Source organism: Monodon monoceros, unplaced genomic scaffold (genome assembly GCF_005190385.1).
Source record: "Monodon monoceros isolate NGI ecotype Baffin Bay Population unplaced genomic scaffold, NGI_Narwhal_1 Super_Scaffold_7, whole genome shotgun sequence".
Taxonomy (NCBI): Eukaryota; Metazoa; Chordata; class Mammalia; order Artiodactyla; family Monodontidae; genus Monodon; species Monodon monoceros.
Genome location: NW_021703784.1, coordinates 10,496,948 through 10,513,442, shown reverse-complemented (window position 1 = coordinate 10,513,442; position 16,495 = coordinate 10,496,948). Strand labels below are relative to the sequence as shown.

At 38.4% G+C, this 16,495-nt stretch overlaps 1 long non-coding RNA gene across 1 annotated transcript in view; it reads right to left on the bottom strand.

Moving 5' to 3' along the window:
- Window positions 1-1,618: 1,618 nt before the first annotated feature.
- LOC114886924 overlaps window positions 1,619-16,495 on the bottom strand; it is a 42,276-nt gene continuing 27,399 nt past the window's right edge. Inside the window, exon 3 of the long non-coding RNA XR_003791450.1 lies at window positions 1,619-1,734. This is a non-coding gene — a long non-coding RNA (uncharacterized LOC114886924). The remainder of the gene's footprint in view (window positions 1,735-16,495) is intronic.

The window sequence follows — 16,495 nt, the reverse complement described above, 5'->3', positions numbered from 1 at the left end:
ACTCCAAAATTCCAAAGAATCCCCCAAGCCAATCATTCTTACCTAGCTCTACTTTAGTCAATAAAGCTTGTGAAGTCATTTCAATGATGCTTTCACTAGCACCCCAGGATCTATTATCTTTTGACCTTTCACATCGTTTCATTTTCCAAATTATGATCATGAGTAATCACCATTTGTTTCCTCTGCTTTCATTCCCGGCCTGCAAAATATTTCTGCAAAAATTCACAATACCATACTGTTAAAATCCAAAATGAATTAATTTATCCAATCAACCTTGAACAAATCTTTACCATTCTTATCCATCTACTGTTGAATCCCAATTGCACAGACAGGATCTGGCAAGTATTCCCTCCTTTCTACACATACTGCCAAGACTCTAGTTCAGACTGATACATAGATCACCTGTCTGTGGTAATAAGTCCTTAACTAGTCTCCCCCTATCCCGTCTTGTCCACTTTATAAGGTAATTAATCATCTTAAAGTAGACAGTTAATCAACCTACATGCTCCCTACAGCTACCTGGCGAAATTCCAAACACCTTTACATGGCATTAAAGTCCCTTTAAGAACTCATTTCAGATTACTTGTAAAGATTTTTCTTCTATTAAATCCATTTTTATGCTATGTCTAAGCCCAAATGGACTATTTCCATTCCCAAATAGTTCCTACTTCTCTCTAATCAAGCCCCTTATTTATATTTTCCCTTTATCAGAAATATTTTACCCCTAATCTCTATCCCTCAAAATCTTACCCATTCTTCAAGCCCCAGCTCAAAATACATCTCTTCTATGAAGCTTTCTCTGATTCAACCTTTGGAAATATTCTCTTTCTCTGACTCACCATAGCATTTTGGAAGAGTGCTTAATGCATTTGTATTTGTGAAGTAATTATTTTATTCTCCTCACATTTCAAGACCTTTGAGGGCAGGAAATATCATATCTATCTTGCATTCATGACAACACCTAGCACAAATGCTCAGTAAAGTACTATTTAATGAATGAATGAATGAATGTGAGATATATATGCAATATGGGTATGGACATAATATATATAATGTATATATGTCTATATAATATGATCTATGTATAACAGAGAAGATTGAAAACATTGTTAATGGCCCATATTACTGATACAGTAAAACTTGAAATAGACATAGGGGAAAAGAGAACAAAACAGTAGTAAGTTAAAGGTTATTTGATAAAGTGACATGAAATTGATTGGAGAAACTGACGAGTGGTTAACTATTGTAACATTAACTCTCTTTAGGTTGTACTGAAATCCTTCCAGATGGCAAGGTTTATTTATTTCATTCCTGGGATTAAAAACTAAAAGATAACATAAGACTAATTGTGTTCAATGAATTCTTAAATTGGATAGATGTTATTGTAATGGCACATCACTTAATGTGAAGGACTTTTAAATTTTGATTAACTTTAAAAAGTAACTTGGTATTTATTGTCGAATGAAACAAATCACCATCATTACCATCACTACCACCAGCATCATAAAATCTATTCCTTAGTTGAAAAACACTTCAAAAACTCTACTAGAATGTAGCCCAGTAGGAAGCTACACCAACTATGGAAGCTTAGTAACATCAAAGACAACCATTCATCACCTTCATGACCACGATGGTTCTATTTACACTCAATGAACAATGCAGAAAAGGGTACAACGAGAGAGATGGCGTCCCCAGTACTTCTGTCCCATTGCAGGGAAATTGCACGTGATTACTCTGAAATAAAAATTAAGTAATGAAACTTAGTCAATTTTGTTCTGATAAGCATGCGAATACTTCTCTTTGGGGCTTATTCTTTGTTCCCGTAGCTTAATAAAGCCTTTAATTTCTGGCAACTCCCAACATCCTAAGGAAACTTTTTAAAAGCCAAGCTTCAGTTGCACCCTGTTTTGACCTGGCTACTCACCTGATTCCAGATTCAATCTTGTGCACTGAAACAATAGCAGAATGAAAGGAAAAAACTCTACAGATGTCACAGAATACTACAATATCGAACTTAAATACAGAACCCACATAGGTGGGTTATCCAAGTTTAATATTTCCTAAATCACAGACCTGTCAAAAATTGTTTACTGAAAGAAAATGTGATTCAACTGAACCAACACTTATTAAATAACTATTATGTGTCAGCCTGGGAAGAGAAGGACGATTAAAATGGTGTCCATTCCATCAAAGAATTCACAAAAACGATCAGTAGAACAGACATGTGTAACGCTCACATCATATGATGGGGTAGCTGTTTGAACAAAGTATTAAGTGAACACAAAAGAAAGAGCTGCCTGAGGGAGGTGAGAGGGAAACAGAAAGAGAGACAATGACCTTTCAGCTAGACCTGGGAAGACACAAACCGTCAAAACAAAGGTATCCTCAACCATGAACAGAGCCCTTGGCAGAAACCTAAGTTTTAGGGTAATTTCAAAGCATGAGCTATGAGAGTAATTGAGACCAAAGGTAAATCATAGGTAGAATGTGGGATGAGATAGTAAACTGAGATAAGTTAGTAAAATGAGCTATGTTCATGAGGGTGATATTCTCACTTAAACCATGAGACTGCAGGATGAGGAATACATGCTCCATTTTGTATTGAATTTATCATGGGAAGTGACTCTGAGAGCTGTCTTCCCATGACACAGAGGAGGTTGAGAGTGACTTACTGGGGCTTTCAGTATATACTATAAAAGAACCTGTAGAAAAATGATCATCTTTTAAGAAACGCTTTAGTTTAAGGATAAGCAATAAAATCAGTTGTGCAATAAGCTATAGGGTGTCAGAAAACAATGCATGATACTTATATGGCCCTGCTCCTCAGGGCTGAAATAAAAGGGATTTCCAAATGATAAATCAGGACTCTGAAGGCAGAAAACACAAGAGAATAGATGGATCGCTCATCAAGCCCCCAGACAGAATTCCCCACCACCACCATTTTCATCAGAAAGGATCAGTACCTGGACACCTCCTCTGAAAATAAAGAATGGCCTGGGGGACTTCCCTGGTGGTCCAGGGGTTAAGACTTCACCTTCCAGTGCAGGGGGTGTGGGTTCGATCCCTGGTCGGGAAGCTGAGATCCCACATGCTTCAGGGCCAAAACACCAAAACATAAAACAGAAGCAATATTGTAACAGATTCAATAAAGACTTTAAAAAAGGGTCCACATCAAAAAAATCTTTAACAACAAAGAAAAAGAATGGCCTGAAGTTTGTCCAGTTGTCACAGGGACACAATCCATGAGTAATACTAGGGTTTTGTTATCCTAACCTTCTCAACTGGTGTATCTTAACCACATTCCTCTACCCTGTGTATCCCCCCAGAGTAAGCTGGGCAAGCAATCAGCTGAGAAACTCGAAGCCTTCTGGGAGTAAGATCTCTTGACTGTCCCTATATTTATTTTTAAGGGGGCCCTATGTCGAGTATGGAGGACATTTGATTTAAAAAATTTAAAAGCATCAACAACAACAGTGACAACAATTTTCATTTTTAGTCCCAGCTAGACTATTCAAAGCATTACCTTATGGAGAGAGCATGAAATGTCTGTATAACATAGAGAAAGAAGAGAGACCTCAAAAACGTTCTCTTTGCCAACAAAGTCCTGAGGAAACAATTTTTTTTAATTAAAAATGAGATTCCTCCCAATGCATCATTTGTCTAGATAAATGTAGCCCAAGACTACAAAAACACAATCTTAATAAAGCTGAAATGCACAGTGAGTATGCTTTCTTTATCATGCTTGTATTTTTCTAGCAATTTTTATTTTTCTATCGTTCCTAACATTTTTAATTTCCCATGTGCCCAGGACAGAATGTGAAATTAAAACAATTAAACTGAAGATCCACTAAAGAGCTTTCTTGATAAGTGCAGCAAAGGTTTGCTGGTTTAACAGGGTAATACATTTATAATTTGTTGGTGACAGGAATCTAACTCACTACTGGGAAATTCTGACATCTAAGATCTATATCTTGAGATGCTAGAGGAGAACTACTGAGAATGCCTATGATTTTAATTTACTTATATCCTATTTAGAAAAAAAAGTGACTTGAGTCATCCTGGCTCACTCTTCTTACCATTAGTCATACTGCATTTCCTTAAGCCTGTGAGCGTGTTTCTATGTAAATAAACTATGTAGTTCACTTGGGGATAAAAGTCACAGTATTTAGAGATCATAAAGACCTCTTAGATCATCCGGTCTGGCCCACAAGAGATAGTCCCTAGATAGGGGACGTAATTGTTGATCTTTGCCAAGAGGCCAAGAAGAAACAGTTGGCAAAAATATTTTCCGCGTTTTTTTGGTTTTAACTTATCTAATAGTGCTTTGGTCACTTCCCAAGTGCGCTAGTAAAATTATCATTAAACAGTTTCACTTATCAGGGAGACACAAAGTTTAATTTATCTGAGTTGATAGTGTTTCAACCACCTCCATTTGTTGAAGAAATGATCTTGTTTTACAAATATGAACAGTGAGGAGTCTGCTCTTTGAACTAACCAGGCAGTTTCCCTTCAGTAAAGGAAGTCAAAAGGCAAGTTCTTCCTAACTGATTTTCCTAATCTATTTTCCCAAATTTTGGAGCGATTAGATGTTAAAACATTGATTTGAGCAAAGCAGGAAGTGAATACAGTAACAGCTTACTACTTTATGAATCAAAGTGTTTTCCATTTCCATTTGCTACATTTCATAGAATTGGGATTAATTTTGAAACTTAAAAGTATAGAGAGCTTTGGCACTATGGTAAAAGTCAAACAGTGAATCAGCAAATGTGAACCACAAAGAAACAGTGAAGATACCTCTTCTGGTAACAATTCTTTTTATTCCGCAGTTCTTAAGTCCTATTTTAACCACGCCAGGTATGTTCCCTCTACCCAGATTATATTCAGAAAATTGTCATTACAACTGAAGAGGTAAAAGCCAGATAAACAAATATACAAAAACAGCACAAACAGGTAAAACTAACAAATAGGAGATGAGTTGGTAACTAAAAGAAAAGTCAGATCTAAACATTTTGAACATAATTATTTCTCATCTACTAAACACAAATCAACCTAACCTATGAAGTAAATCTTCTACTTTTATTGAGTTAGTATTTCCAGTGTGGGTATGATATTTGTGTCACATGAAATTATACTAAAAATGTTGTTGAAAAAAGTGTGGTCCTTGATTTTTTGAAGTCTACATCCTAAGTCAAGAGCTTACAATCCATTTAAGCCAATGACAAATTTGAGGATTCCAGAGGAACTCAGTAAGACTCTCCATGTTCACTGAGCTGCATGCACCGTGGACTAAGCCCTCTGCAGGTGCTGTCGAGGATTATAAAGGACATTAGACATGGTCCCTGCCCTTCCAGAGCTCACAGTATTACGGAAAAGATAAATATCTACTCGCCCATCCCTCACCTCCCATGCAGGATGAAAAGTGAGTGACTAATTTCTGTTATTTAGCTTGTATTGACTTAGCTAGAAAATCAGAGCCCGGACAGGAAAATGGCAGACTCTGATGGGGAAGCAAAGGGAAGTTTAGTGTAAGGATTATTTACAAAGATCGGGCAGAGTTAAGAGAGATTAAAAAGAAATGGTAAGGTATCTGAGTCATTACCCACCTAGGCCTGAGAGATCAAGGAGAGGGAGTGGTTATCAGAAGGTGGAGAGAGAATTAGGACTTGTAAGAGGTGCCACCAACTTCAGTAAGGAATGAAGCCAGGTCAACTCCATGGACTGCAGGAAGAAAGGCAGGAGGATTAAGCTCTAACCTCTCTCTCTACTTTCTGTTGGGTCTCCTGCTGGTGCCTCCCTTTGGTGAAACACATGCAAAAGTCAGAAGGGAAAAGGGATTGCTGAGACAGCCCAGGATGGCCAACCTCCAAGAGCGCAGAACAGGATGGAAAAAGGTAGAGGGAAGATCTGCCGAGGCAGAGAAGAGCCAACCGAACTGGCTAAATTTAGAACCACCCAAGTTCACAGGATAACATATATGCGTATCCATAACTAAATATTTTGGTAGACCGGTTAATAGTGTTTCATTTGCAACGGAGAATTTTGGCACTTTTCCATTAGATGAGCTCACAATCAGTATTAACACAAGTTTCCAACTTAAACCGTAGAACATAAACGGTAAAATCTAATTTAACCAGTATTCTATGAAGCTGAGATCTGTAATTGGCACTTCTACACATCAACTAACTATACCACAAAAATTTTGCTTTATGATGCTGATCTTGAAGCATACAGGATTCTGAATAACTTATAAATCTTAAAGAAATATTGTATTTAGAATGATCTTAGCCTTAAGCAGAATATAATCTTTAATTTTTTAATCCGGTCGTTCATGAATCTCATATATGGCAGTTTTGTTAAAAACTATATTGGTTAACCAGAAAACTCTCCTTCTTGGTGGTTATGGAAGGTAATAAAAAGTTTGCTGTCTCCACCACCCCCCCCTAAAAAAAGTTTACTTCCCATAAATTCATTTTGCACCTTTCTGTTCAGTCTTTGGGGATATATTCTCCTTGAATTACGCTTGTTTTAATATGTGTTTTGCTCATTGGTTCCAGTATATTAGCAGCACTTCATTACTCAATAACAAAAAGCTACAAATAGATTAAAGGCTCTTAAACCCTTAGAGGATTCAGAACACACATCATGAGTGCCCCATTTTTGCTCTGAAGTTGCTTATTAGCAGTTGACCAGAAACAACATATCGCTGTAACACTGCAGCCTCACCATTGAGCATGCTCTGCCCCAATCTGGAATTCAAGCTATGATTTGGAGTCTATGCTTTTTCCTGAAATTTTAAAATGGCAACCACAGAATACTTGGGGCCTAATTCATTAAACAATGAGTCATTCTGGAAGTCCTTTCCCTCCTTCCTGGACTTGATAAATTTTATCCATGAAATCTGGCTGCCCTTGATGCAATGGAATCAACGATTAGAATACTAGCATTGAAGGGCATCAGCCTGGTTTGAAAATACATCTCAGAGTGTCCAGTTCAATGTAAAAGCTGAATGCAAGTCCCCACTCTTCCCCTTCACCCACCCCCACCAAAGCCAGTGTGGTCATCTAACCAGATTGAGTGGTAATCAATAATGTATATCCTCCAAATGCTTCAAAAACTACATGTAACATTAAAAATTTGATAATTATTTGGTACATCTAAACCTGTGCAGATACCCCTCCCCAAATGGATTCCTGAACCAGAATTTTTGACCACAGAATGAAAAGTTTTTAGGTCCTAAAGAACAGAACACTCCAATTTTAGCTTCTAATCACAATTCATAAACTGTAAAACAAATTTCTTTTTAAAGTTCTACAGGAACAAGAAGTGACCTTGACTAAGATTTTCCTAAGGGATACTCTCAAGTGAATGGATAATAAGACCACACTGATCTTCATTTGGCCACAAAGAACATTCAGTCCACTTTCAGGTAATTTTTAAGTAAAAATCTCAGCATTATTATAACGAGTGTGTTTTGGGTTTTTTATTTTTTCCCCTTGGTTCCCTTTTACAAACATATTGGTCCACAGTCTCTATACTGGAAGCACACACCAGAGAAAGGGAAGATGCACAAGAGCAGGATAAGAAAGTGGCAGCTATGTGATCGTGTATCTCTTCCCGCCACGTTTTAGAACATACTCCATAAAGCCTTCCACTGTGCTTATCCACAGAGTCCTCTTTCCTTGAATTTGTACCTTGAAGGTTAAATCTCACTCCCCCCACCAGCAGAACTGGAAGAATTAAAGCAACAGAAAGAAAAGGAAGGCAACAGAAAACTCCCTCTAGACAAGACTCAAGCCATATCAAGCATGATGTTACGTGAACCTCTCCTCTCCCCCATTCCTCCTTAATGCACCATATAGAGAGGGCTCTCACATTGTAGCCATGTCATATATATTTTCTCTTCACTCAAAGCATCCTGAATAAAGAGAGATCTATTTGTCTCCATGGTGTTTTCACCATTAACAGTATCAGAGCTGCAGGAACACAATGGGAGATGTGTTTTCCGTTAACCTCTTGACTCAGAGATGTCCTGATGCTAAACGTTATTGCATTTTGCATTAGCACGGAACAGTGGGAGTTCTGTGACTGATGTAAAAAGGTTGAGAAGGGCCACAGAAGCTCTCGTGTGCTCCACACTGCTGTTGGCGGTAGAGCACGAAGCACATAATTTTTGTTTAGAAAGAGCACAAACAGGAACCAGGGAAGGCGGTGGTGAATTTCACATGTCTGACACAGCCCCCCTCCTGCTCACCATTGAGCTAATCTCTACTGTAAAATGATATTCAGCGCTTTTAACCCTGTTCACAGACATTAACTAGGTAGAAATTAATTTACTTTTCTTTATTACCGTAATGATCCACAAACCATGGAAGGAACAAGGGAATTAATATTCACTGTTTTCTTAGGCTGTTTTATCCGTTGCCTTAATGTGGCTTTCCGTGTTAGCGGATTGTTGTGGTAACCATTATTGCAAATTGCTCCTTACCATCCTGCTCATGTCCCTTTGACAGTATAGACCTAGAATTGGAAATACTCTGTTTTCACGTTATAAGACAGGAGGCTACGGAGGCTAAAAAGTAAGATTCTAGTCACTGCCACCTACAATTCCTGAATGACAGTCTCAGAATTGCTGAATATTCTATACTAAAGGTCACTCAGAAATTGTCCAGGTCTAGTCCGTGGGTTCACATAATCGGGCACTAATGTTCAGATGGCCTAAATGATTTGAGTAGGGCAGAACCAGGTATGGCACCTGCACTCACGCCCCTGGTGAATTCTCTTTACAGGCTCTACTTAAGGATGTGTCTGCTGAATGATCAGTGTAACATGAAGATGATCTTTGGGACCATACTCAATGTCACAAGGTCCTTATTTCTAAAATGCAACTTTCATAGCGCTGCATCTTAGGGTTCTGTATTAGTGAAAGAAAGTAAAATATTTGTAAAAGGTAAGCTGTGTGATTGCAATTAAAGGAGAATTTTGCCGTACTTACCTAAAGACGGGGAGCTGTCTCCAAATGTTTTCCCCTCAGCCTACGTGTCTGGACATCTTGGAATTTAGAAACATCTGATTATGTAAAGCTTTGCTACCCGAGAGTGTGCTCCACACACCAAAAGCATCAGCCTCACTTAAGAGTTGGTAGGAATGCCACATTTCAGGCCCCATTCAGCCCTACTAAATCAGAATCTGCATTTTAATAAGATCCCTGGGGGATTCCTGTTCATTAAAGTTTGATAAACACTATTTAAAGGAAGCAGTCAATAGAACTTGGAAGGACAAGTGTTAGGGAAACAAGCTATTAAAGACCATCAAAGATTGGTCTCAGAATAGAAAAACAAGTGTTTCAGTGGGGTTAGAATTTGGAGGGCAAGAGATGAAGGGAAAATAGTACAGTGGGACAAGAATAGAAATGAGGTGGGGTATTATTCTATTTGAAATCCAAATGTGCACTAAGTATTTAGAAAATACATATTGATTGAATTAATAAAAACTTGGCTTACTTATTCCTCCCTGGGTCTTCTAGAAAGGCTCGGGGAAGACAACAAGCCAAAGCCAGCTTTGAGAAGGCTAGTGTTTGTCCTGACAAGAATGACTGTGGAAATGCATAATCACCCAGTACCAGAAGGGGGTTGACTGGGTTATCACATACTAGTTAAATGCCTCTACTAATGAACCAAGTCAAAAAGAATCTGATGAGTGCAAATAAAGAAGTACAGGGGACATGTCTTCAAGAAAGTTTATTAACTTGCTATTCTTCTTCTATACTCTTGCTATGCCAGAGTCTCCATAAACTGTGTCAGCAAAACATTCCTTGATTGATGAAGAAGGTCAAGTTGCCAGCAACACATTTATGTTTTGAAACTTATGTGTGTGCTAGAAAATAGCTGGTTTAAATCACTGGATTCTGAAAAGTTAAAATAACACTTACATCACCCATTTATAGCTATTATAATTTCTTGAGGATATTTTAAAAATGTAGCATGCTGCAACTCTTTTTTTTTTTTTTTTTTTTTTCTTTTTAAATCCTAAGATTAATTCTCAGAAGACAAACTACGGTAATTTGTATTAATCGTGTACTTGGGATTTCTGGGCCTAAGAATGATTGTCAGATATAAAATTCAGTGAAGAGTTTCCCTGAGGAAACAGAACCCATACTCACCAAAGATGAAGATAAGGAATGAATTGTTTTGAAGAATGCTTTACCCATCCATTGCTGATGAAACTGACACTAAGTTGTATCTAAAGTGGCCTCCATAATTTATTTTCCTTGCAGTTCCCAAACTCTGCGTCCAACCACGAGCTACTGGCCAAAAAACACAAGGGTATGACCTCCTAGACACCACAGCCACTCTGAAAGCAAAGATGGCATGATTTAAACTCTGGTAGATACAACCTTATTACCGAGTCAGTAGAAATTCAACCATATGACAGTTAGTCTGCCTTCAGAAACAGGACCCCAAACACTACTTTGACCTTGGAAACCACGGCTGTGTGAAATCACTCAAGTTTATGCCACTGAAAAGGAGAGGACATTACTGTCCTGCACAGGGAGGTAATTTGATTAAAAAAAAATCTTTATAAATGTATAAGCAATACTAAGTAGGTCCTTATATGTCAAGTGGCTACAGATGTTCAATACACAAACTCTTATCCAACACAGACACAGGTAATAGCTGTGTTTCCTGTCAAACTCATAATAAATGTGACAAAGTAATGACTGTCTTCTAGGGCAAGGCCACAGGCTCTTCTAAAGGGTGGATGTATTAGCTAAGAAATGAAGACCATACAGGAGCCTGAGGGTCTTGCTCCTGTTTCTGCCGTAGACCTTCAGGGTGCAAGAATCAAATAAAACATGAATTCTAAAAAAACTGTACCCAATCTTACCTTTAATAGGCTTTCTTAGGAAAAGAAAAGGCCCGGAGGAACCATGATCATTCTCGGCATGTTGCTTTGTGCAAGACCCAAGGAAAGCTAGGAGGCTGTACAGTTATCTCCCTTGATGTAATTCTGAACTATACAACCTACTACCTCAACCTGGGAGCATGCAGTCACAATGGCTGGAAAGCTACCATTTCTTAAGCAATGAAATTACAAGTTAGTCTTATAATTGTTCCTCATGCTGTCACTTATTTGGGCCATTCATAAGAGACAGCACATCAAAGGGTCCGACAGTAAAGAAAATAACACGAGAACCTTGGCATGAGATTACTGTGCAGACTGGAAAGAAGGAAAAACTTGGGATCGGTCTTCTAGAAATTATTTGTCTATGAAAATTATGGTAAGGTTATATAATGGCTGTCGTTCTGATCAATCTAATGTCCTCTGGTACCTGTTAACAGAACAATGAAAGCAGACCAATATTTAAACTCGAGAAGCTGAAGAAAGAATTAGGAAGACAAATGTTTCCCTTGTGAACCTGGAAAACTGGAATCTCTAAAGGGTTGGTGAACAAGAGGAAATAGTTTAAGCCAAAACATGGTGAAAAGGTATAGGAAACAGGATTATGAACAAATTAGAGATAAACAAATAATATAGAAGTTACGGTGAACATTCACTCAACAGTATCCATCATGTACATCACGTAATTCACATATTTATAAAGCGCCCATTTTCCAGAGGTGACTGCTTCAGCACTTTTTTCACAAAGTCTATCCCTGTTTATTTAGCAATGTATAGAAATGTGACTCTCTATTTTTTTCATTTTAAGGGATTAAATTTCGCTGTTTGTACTTTTCATTTTTAAACTGGGTCTTTATCTTCAGGGCCGGTTCAATGCTGGAGTGACAGACAAACTCATAAGCTTGGTGGCTTCCCATCCCTGTGTGTTCCCATGTTTGGTCAGGTTTGTATTTTCCCATGAGGACTGCTCTGTGGCCATCTCTCCTCATTGCTCAAGTGGACTCTGGTTTTGCCTGGTTAAAGGCTGTTCCTCAGAGGGGCTGGGCCTAACCGTATAAGATGGAGGGGTGTCTGAGTGCACAGGGAATCAAAGAGTGATAATTCTATCATGCTGATTGCGTTCAAAAGACAGATGCAAATGCTGAAGAGCTGGTGTTTCTTCATGTTACTCAACTAACTTGGCGAAGGATCATTTTTCCAATTTTTCCAACCCTATTCCCTCACGCAGCAATCGGGGAGTAAGGCTGCTTTTTTGAGGAGGCTGCCTCTCTTCAATCAATGCTACCTGGTTTGGGGGAAAGACTGGGACGTTACTTTTACCAAGCAAACTCCCTCATCCTTCAAGCCTCAATTCAAAGACTTCTTTCTCTGATTATCTCGTAATTTCATACACACATTTCTAATCTAGCCCTAACACCACCGCATTGTCACTTATCTGTCTCCTTCACTAGACCCTGAGCTATGTGAAGATGGGGCTGCACTACTCACCTTTGCAAATCTGGTACCACCTGCATGTCTACTACCTGGCACATAGTAGAGACTTAAGAACATGTTCATGAAAACAAACATGTATGAACGAAAGAATAAAGTGGGAGTATAAATGAACCTAAAGTTAAAGGCCAGGCAATTTTTATTTTTATGTCAGGTCCCCTGTTCTTCCATTTACACTGTAACTTCAATCGTAGGAAGGTGGATTTGCTATCAAGATTCCAGAGGGGGGAAAATTGTAGAATGACTGAATTCAACCTGACAAGTATGCCTTAAGTCCTGGATCTCATATGGAAATTCAAGAAGTAACTCCAAGTCCCCTGCCTTTTAGATACTCACTTATGCATATGATTTAATATCCACTGGGGCACTAAAAGAAAATATAATTCATTTCCTTGCACTGACCTTTTGCCTGATTCTATAAACACAGTCAGGATAAAACTCTTATAAATGGGAAACAAGGCAGTGGAGGGGCAGGTGAGAGAAAGCAAAAGAAGATACAACAAAGAGAGGTTAAGTTTCAGTGTGCTAGAACACTAGTATATGAGTATAAACATATAGCTTACAGAGCTTTTAAATATCTGGAAATGGAAACATTCATCTTTCTCCATGTACCTTCTTCTTCTAGGGGTCAAAGATAAAAAGATGTTGCTCTTAGAATACTAATGGTTTTCAACACCCTGCTCTTTTAGTTGTGTGAATTTCCTTGTTTATTTACACTGATTTTAGCCCATTATCATGTATTAGTGCAATTATGGCTCATTACATAATTAGTGTAAATATTTGTAGGCATGTAATAACAACATGCAATTATGATATGGAGTGATGTCATAAAAGGTCTTATTGAAAAGGGAAAGTAAAAAAATAAAATAAATAGCATTTATAGGAGAACAGTAGTTACATACCTTTAGGTATAGAGAATCTATTTTACTCTTTAACTTTAAAAAACATATTTTAAAGGTATTCTGAATACAGACAGACAGACCCTCAGACTATTGAACATTGAGGTTTTTAAGTGCTACCAGCAGCAATCTTTCCAAATGAAGGGAGGGTGAATCTTGAACAATGCCATGAGTGTCTGAGATTACAGAAAAGCAGGGACTCCCCACTAGTAAACATATTCTTTATTGATTTGGTGTTTGGAAGTTGGACAAACGTTATGATTAAAACATGATTCATTAAAGTCTGTGTTGGTATGGCCAACAAGCAATTCTGCAAAGGGACTCCTGACCAGATAATCAGTTTTTTGAAGTCAGAGTAATGTCTTCACCCTCTAGCAAAGTACTGAACACACAGTAAGCATTCATAAAGGTTTGCTGAATGAACGAGTGGATGCATCCTATAATTTGTCTGGCCATATGGCTCCAGCGAAATAAAAAAGTGGCTTTATTCCAACTCATATTTTATTGAGTAACATGTTAGGTGTTAATAAGTCTGCAGATTTGGAGAGTCATTCCTATTGACTTCTCTGTAAAATTTCAGCACTATTACAGGCCTAAGAAACTTTAAAAATCTCAATTAGAGCGGCTAGGTGACATCTGATGAAGTTAAATAACATAGTCAGCAAAGATCTAGAGTACCTAACAAATGTTGGGGAATGACTGGTAAGCACACTGAAAAGTACGAAATCATATTAACTTAAAACTCAAAGTTAATTTTGTCCTATACGTATCAGTTTCTTCCCATGAAGAGAAATCCATTTATCAATTTTGAAACACAAACAAGAAACCCTTTCAAAATTAAACACCAGTTCCCCCTACTCTCTCCAAACTCTGGTGATAAAGGGTGAACTGCTTTATCAAACACGATTCTTGGAATAATAATTATTTTTTTCTGTTAAAGAAAAACAAATCTGAATTATAACCTCATGTTACAGCTTCATAAATATATTTTTAATAATTTGAGAATTTTAATAAAACTAGTTTGTTTTATACCCATTCTCTCTACACCCCCAAGCAACAATGACTACTGAATATTTATTTTAGAGCCTTTCTGAGGAAAACCTGAAGTTATTTAACTTTCTGCAGCTTCCTGTAACATATCTGGTCCACTCTGAGGGAGTCCCAAGGGAATAATTAATAGCTACAGAACCACTCATTCATGAACATGGAAGAAGGGAAAAATACTGAATTTCATCATCCTGTAAAATATTTAATATCCTGTTTCTTGTGACCAGTGTCCAGGGGCTTTGGGCTTTCCACTAGAATATTTTCTAGCCAGTTGAATCAAATAATCATGTCCTAGGCCTTTTAGAAACTTTGAAAAGATGGACTGCTCTGCATAATCTTTTTTCTTAGGGTAATGACTGGGTTTAAAAAAACCTTTAAAAGAAACGATCTGGGGCTCCCCTGGTGGCGCAGTGGTTGAGAGTCCGCCTACTGATGCAGGGGACACGGGTTCGTGCCCCAGTCCGGGAAGATCCCACATGCTGCGGAGCGGCTGGGCCCGTGAGCCATGTCAGCTGAGCCTGCGCGTCCGGAGCCTGTGCTCCGCAATGGGAGAGGCCACAACAGTGAGAGGCCCGCGTACCACACACACCAAAAAAGTCACCTACTGGTCACCCTGCAGTCTTAATGTTGTCCCTGTGTAGGGAATTCAGGCTGCTCAGCATCCCCTAGATTCATGAGCTCTGTTGGTCCCACTGGTAGCACATTTAATAGCAGGTTAAAGGGATGATGAGTAGATACACGATTTTGCCTTCGTCAAACGTAAGTGTTTATCCAGGGAAGGTACAGGTTTAATTTGCTAGCAGCTTATCCATTCCAAGTCGACCACTTCAAAGAGGTGTATAAAACCAACCGAGTAGATTGTTTGCTTAATGGGCAGATATAGGCCTTGGGCAAAGAATTATACATGATACACACCAATGGGGACAGACTTTTTCTTCTGGATGTAATGTTCCATCATTCCAGAACGAAGCAACAAGTTCTCAGTAAGCTGGAAGTCAAGATCTACAGACCACCCTCCTCAATGCTTTGCAGAGCAAACGCATACACACAACATCCTCAGGGTGTAGCATTTGCAGAGCTTGGTATTCTCCAAGACGTCTTTAAACAATGTCACCTGTATCTGGGCCTTCCTAATTCCGACATACAAAATTTCATTTTTACATGCTTGATAGAAGAAAGAGCTCTAGCTACCTGTGAACAGTGCGGCTCTTGTGAGGAGACAGCATTTAGTGAAAAAAATGTATCCATCTGAATTTCAAACCTTTTGCTGATGTTAATAACTACTTCATATTGACTCTTTTTTGTTAGAAGAGGCTTCACCAAAAAAAAAAAAAAAAAAAAAAGCCTTAAGGGAACTCCTGGCACTATGTTTGACCAAAAGGGAATGCAAAAGTTTCAGAGTCATCCAAATCTGATCAACTTTTCACCCTGGGTTCTGTTTACAGACTCTTCAGCTCACATTGTTGGAATGAGACAAATATAGCCAATTTTGCTTTGATCTGGAGTCAGTTTGGCTTTCCAATCCTGGCACAATGGTGACATTTAAGAGGCAAGGGGATAAAATTATTTTCATTCCAGCCTTTTAAGCATGGTGAAGAGTTATAAAACAGCTCTGGACAAATATGAAGCTGGACCTAAACGAGCCATTTCTTTTTTATAAAAGTTCTTTTTCTTACATTGCTGGGTATGTCCAGAAGTATAAATAGTTAAGCACATCCATTCCCCTCATTACTTTTATTTTTAAAGGCAAGGACTGATTTGATGGCACTTGGAGAACAATGGGAAAGGAAGACTTACTACAAGGTACTGATACAACCCAAACCAGGGTGAACTGGGTCTTGTAAACAAGTCTCTGTCACTTTCCAAAAAAGATCACGGGATAACTTTGAAAACAATGTCAGGCTCACAGAAAACAAAACAAACCCTCGTGTATATATCTATTTACTCACCACTCAATAGTAAGTTGTCTGAGTCACCCCCATTCCTGCTGCCTCACCTGTGAGCCCAGGCTCTTTGTCTGACAGCTGAGAGCAGTTAGAAGAAAGAAGGGAATTGAGGGCGAGCCTATAAATTAATCATTGAAGAGCCTCATCCATTTCAGGACTAAAGATCTCCTTCCTCCGCACCAGCCCCTCTTTCCGTGTCTACCCCTCTTAGAG